Genomic DNA, 6,111 nt, shown 5'->3' on the forward strand with positions numbered 1-6,111 from the left:
TTATCCCAATAATGTCCTTTACACCAGTTTTTAATTTGGGAATCCAATCAAAGAGTGCTGATTTCATTTAGTTGTCACATGTTTTTGGTATACAACAGTCCTGATCAATTGTCTTGTCGAGTTCACCTCATTTGGGATATGTCTGGTTCCTCATGACTAGATTCAAGCTAAACATTCATGGCATGGCACTTAACATTGCTTTTTCCCATTTTTGTTATGCTGAGTGTGTTTACTTGGTTAAAGTGGGATCCCCAGTTTTCTCAATTTTAAAGGTACCTCGTTCCCTTTGTAAAGAAGAAATGATCTCTGCAGTGATGCTTTCAGTCCTTGTGACTCTCCTGCTCCTCAGCCTCTAATCCATTGATTTAAGACTCTGTTGGTGACCATCACCTGAATATTACATTGGTGGTTGCAAAATGGTGATTTTCTAATTATATATCCTTTCTACGTTATTTTAAAAAGAGTTTTTACTTCCTTCCCCTCCCACTTTTTTTCAGTAACACTGAACTCATGGATTTTCTGAAAGAGGATTCTTGAGTCCATTTTTTTTAAAACTTCTTGTTATGAGAAAATTTAAATATAAACCAAATAGACAAAATAGAAAAACAGGCCCCCATGTACATATCACCAGCTTCAGTGCGTATCTAATCTTAGCTGCTCTTGTTTCCTCTATGTCCTGCCTGCTTTCCCTCTGTCCAGCATTATTTTAAATCTAATCTAGACATAGCAGTTCACATGTAATATTTTATCTTCTATCTCTAAAAGATCAGAAATATTTTTGTATTTAATATGTTATTATCAATTGCTTACATTATTCTTTCTGATGCTTAAACTGCCCTAAATTTGGTCAGTGGAGGCCTACTCAAGCAGCCTTATATTGTATACATCACTACCTTCTTGGAAAACTTCCTTGCTTTGTGGCACTAGATATTCTAGGCTTGCCTTGTGATTAACTTGCTTCACATCTAGAGTCCACCATTTCTCCTTTGAACTTAAGTCTCTTAATGAAGAAGGTAATTTATGGGATTTGAGTTTTCTTGTAATATTCAAATATTCAAAAGACAATGATTATAGGAGGTAGTTTACAAGTTTAGCCTATCAAACAAATCCCCTTAGTTTTTTTTAATACAGTTTTATTGAGATATATTCACACTGCCCACAGTACCATCATATAGTTGTGCATTCATCACCAGAGTCAATTTTTGAACATTTTCCTTACTCAAAAAAAATAATAATAATAAAATAAAAATAAAAGTAAAAGAGAGCACCTAAAACATTCCATTTTCGCCATCCTACTCTATTTTTCATTTAATTTTTGTCCCCATTTTTCTACTCATCTGTCCATACACTGGATAAAAGGAGTGGGAACCACAAGTTTTCACAGTCACACAGTCACACTATGCAATCTTCATAGTTATACAATCATCTTCAAGAATCAAGGCTACTGGGTTGCAGTTCAACAGCTTCAGGTGTTTCCCTGTAGCCATTCCAACACACTAAAAACTAAAAAGGGATATCTATGTAGAGCATAAGAATACACTCCAGAGTGACCTCTCGACTCCATTTGAAATCTCTCAGCCACTAAAACCTTATTATGTTTCATCTCTCTTCCCTATTTTGGTCAAGAAGATTTTCTTAATCTCACAACTCTGGATCCAGGCTCATTCCTAGGAGTCATGTCCCACATTGCCAGGGGGATTTACACCCCTGGGAGTCATGCCCTAAGTAGGGGGGAAGGCTTGCTTCACATATTTTGACGCTCTGTCATCAGATGCATACCCGTTTATGATTATAGGTGTTGATGAAGTTTTTATAATGAAATTTTCTATTTTATCTGGGTTATACTCCCCATTTAAAGTCTATTTTGGCTGATATACATACAGTCTCATGATCTTTCATATTTCTTTTTCATGGTATTTTTTTTTCATCCTTTTACTTTTAAAACATCTATGTAGTTTTATTTAAAGTGAACCACTTGCAAATATCTTGTAGTGTTTTTTTTTCTGTTTTTTTTTTTTTTTTTCCTTTACAGGCTGGCAATTTCCACTTTTAATTGGAGTGTTGGTTCCATTTTCATTTAAAGTAATTTTGGATCTGATTGGATTTAATTTTACCATTTTTGTCTATTTTCCATTTACCCAATTTATTTTTTATTCTTTTGTCTCTCTTTTTCCCACCTTGTGTGTGGATGCAATATTTTCAGGATTTCATTTTATATACTATATTGTCATATAGCTACACCACTTTGCAACATTACTAGTGATTGTTCTGGAGATTGGAATATGCATCTTATATCTGTAACAATCTAGTTACATTTATGACTTTACCACATCATATAAAATATAAGTATTTTGCAGCATTAAGTTCCCTTTCATACCCTCCCAAATTATCATACTATTGTTATCATATACATCATATCTACTGTTTTAAGCTCTAATTAGTCATTTGTGTTTCAATAAGTTAACTAGATAAAAATACAGTCTTTTTCAATACTGTGTTTTAAAACTTCAAATTCCATGTAAGACCAAGAGAAGAGATGTTTACTTGGTGCAGGATCTATATTTCCTAATAACCTGTACAGTTTGTTCAAATACCATAATTGCATGAAATTTTGAAGAGGAAGTGAGATATAGTAGGTTTGTATAGGTTAGTGTGAAATAGCAACACATCCCAAAGTAATTGGGGCAGAGAATAAAAATATATATGCAGGCCCCCCTGAGGAGCTGCGGGAAAATGCAGAGGTGTTGGGCTTCCCCACCTGGATTGTTGCTGATATTTTCGTAAACATTGAGGACTTGCCATTATGAAACTTGTCACTGCAAAGGAGAGGCTAAACCTGCTTATAATTGTGCCTAAGAGTCTCCCCGAGTGCCTCTTTGTTCCTCAGATGTGGCCCTCTCTCTCCAGCGCCAACTCAGCAGGTGAACTCACTGCCCCCATACCCCCTCCATGGAATCTGACTCCCAGGGGTGTAAATCTCCCTGGCAATGCAGGATATGATTCCCGGGGATGAATCTGGACCCAACATTGTAGGATTGAGAGCATCGTATTGACCAAAAGGTGGATGTGAAATGAAACAAAATAAAATTTCAGTGGCTGAGAGATTTCATATGGAATCAAGAAGTCACAGGTGGGCACTCTTACACATTATATAAATAATCACTTTTAGGTTTTAATGCAGTGGAATAGCTAGAAATAAATACCTGAAATTATCAAACTGCAACCCAGTAGCCTTGACTCTTGAAGACGATTGTATAGCAATGTAGCTTACAATGGATGACAGTGTCATTGTGAAAGCCTGGTGGATCACACTCCTTTTATCCAGTGTATGGATGGATGAGTAGAAAAATGGGGACAAAAACTAAGTGAAAACGAGGGTGGGAGTGGCAGGGATGATTTGGGTGTTCATTTTTACTTTTATTTTTAATTCTTATTTTTACTTTTCTGATACAAGGAAAATATTCAAAACATAGATTGGGTTGATGAATGCACAACTATATAATAACACTGTGAACAGTTGATTGTATACCATGAATGAGTGTATGATATGTGAATATATCCCAATAAAACTGAATTTTAAAAATATATTGTCTTTTATATTTACTCACATGTTTAGATTTATTTTTCTTCATTTATTCCTCTGAATCCAAAAGTCATCTCTTATGTTGACCTTTAGCCTAAAGAATTTCCCTTATTATTTCTTGGCTAATATTCTGTTAACTTTTTCTTATCTGAAAATATATACATTTCATCTCTTAAATGCCATCCTATTGAATTCTGGATACTACTACTTCTAACGAATGGTCAGCTATAATTTACATTACTTAGTTCCTGTAAGCTGTGTGCTGATTTTTAACTTTGACTGTTTTAAAGGCTTTCATTCTGCTGTTGTTATTCTCCTCTCATATCTTTGTTTACATTGTTCATAGGTGTGGTTTCGTTTTTTAATACTTTGCTTTGGGTTTGCTGAACTTATTTGAACTGGAAGTTGGGTGTTTTAAACAATGATGAGGAATTTTCCATTGTTTTTGCCTCATGCCTTTTCTTCCTTCATCCTCAAACTACAATTGAACTCTTAGTATACCGATTGTATTTTCCTACAGGTCACTAAAGGCCAAGTCTTGTACTGTGATCTGTTTCTCTTTGTCAAATCAGATCATTTCTTGTCATTTATCTTCAAGGTTTACAGCTCATTTTTTCTTTTTCCAATAGGTAGAGAAGGTCATGCAGTATTTTTTTTTTTTTTTTATTTTAGAGATTATAGTTTTCACTTCTAGAATTCTGTTTTTCTCTTCTATTCTTTTTTTTTTTTTTGTGGTTTTCATTTTTCTGTGGCATTTCCCTGTTATGATTTTGTGCTTTTTTTAAGTTCTTGAGCATATTTGTGATATTCTTAACAGGCATTTTCTGCTAATACTAACATCTTGGCCCTCTTCTGTTTAGTTTTTCCTGACCTAATTTTCTTAGTCTATGGGTCCACATTTTCCTGTTTCTTCATATATTATTTTTATTTGCATACTATAAATTGTGGATGATACATTATAAAGTTCCTGATTCTGTTATCTTTTTATGCAGAACATTGATTATCATTTTAGGAGGCTATCACTTTGGCTAGACTTAAATTACAAACTCTGTCTTACATTGGGGAAGGGCAGAGGCAGCAGCTGACATTTCTGTTCAATTTTTTCCTTCCTCGAGCTGTTATTTTCTGCTAGGACCCTTGGAATATCTTCTGAATATGTTCAAGAATCATCAAAATATTAAGCACATTTTTATGCAGATTTTAAAAAAATTTCTTTGCTTCTCTTTTATCTGGGGATCTCCTTCTGAATGCCCACAACTATGGTAACACCAAAGATAAGCTTCTAATTCCTGAATCCAATAATTTTTGTGTTTGAAATTTAGCCACACCAAAGTTTTTGTTTGAGTTATAGCTATGATATGCTTCATGGATTGGATATAATTACCTCACATAAAAAGCCATATTAATGTGAGCATAGGGTCATTTCCTTTTTTCATGGGATATACACTCTCCAGTCCCTCATTTTTTTTTTAATCCCAAGGTTATGTGATTTGCTTTGTTATTGGAGCTAGGACTTCTGTTGGTCTTGTTTTAACAAGGAGTGCAGACTTCCTCAGGTTTCATTTGCAGAAAGGTATTGAATTCTCATCTATAAACCAATCAATCATCATGAAGAATGACTACTGGTATTGGCTCTAACATGTCAAATTTTAGCTTTTCATTCTGCATTGGATGCTCATAGGAGGCTGAAACAAAACCAGAGTCTATAGGCCATTAAAAGGGCACTATAAAAGACATTTAGAAAAAATGGTAGCCTAGTTTGCCACAAATCTAACAGTAAGAAATGAGTTTAGAAGACTGGTATTTATATAGGTTTTTCCTTCTTAAACTGTATTTGAAGTCATCCCAGAAAATATGTATAGTTAAATTAGGATTCAAATGCCACTGTATATGCTCTGGAAGCTCAGTTATACTTGTTATTAAACACTGTAAAGACATTACTTTGATATTAATTTTTGGAAAACGAGTAAATTTAATTAGACTACATATGTAGTCAAATTAATTTTGTGAAATAATTATTATAACACTTACGCTGAACAACATTCAGCCTTGCCAGATATTCAAATGAGCCAAAATATGATTAATTATTTAATAAGTAATTCATCTATAGTTATGAATCTCCTTTATTTTTTGAAAACTAGAGTAAATTGATTGATTTTAACATAAAACAAATACATTTTCTTGGTATACTGATTACCAGTGAAAGTTTTAAAATATATTATCATGCATTAAAATGTTTTTCTTTACATTTTTATTTTTCCTCTGTTCATATGTACTACCTACCTTGATTCAAAGACATTATTCTTTATAAATTTTGTTTCACCTTCCCTTTCTTCCTGTCTGCTCCTAGTGTTCTTTAATGATTCACATTAGTAATACTGACAGGAACTTAGACAAATATAAATCTGATGCTCGTTTGGAAGACAAATTTGTAAAGTCAAATTATCATTATTTCATAATTTGTTAACTGGGTAAAATGCCGCCACATGGCATCTGGCTGGTTCTTTGTAACACAATTTTAATAATCA

Source organism: Choloepus didactylus, chromosome 4 (assembly GCF_015220235.1).
Source record: "Choloepus didactylus isolate mChoDid1 chromosome 4, mChoDid1.pri, whole genome shotgun sequence".
Lineage (NCBI taxonomy): Eukaryota > Metazoa > Chordata > Mammalia > Pilosa > Megalonychidae > Choloepus > Choloepus didactylus.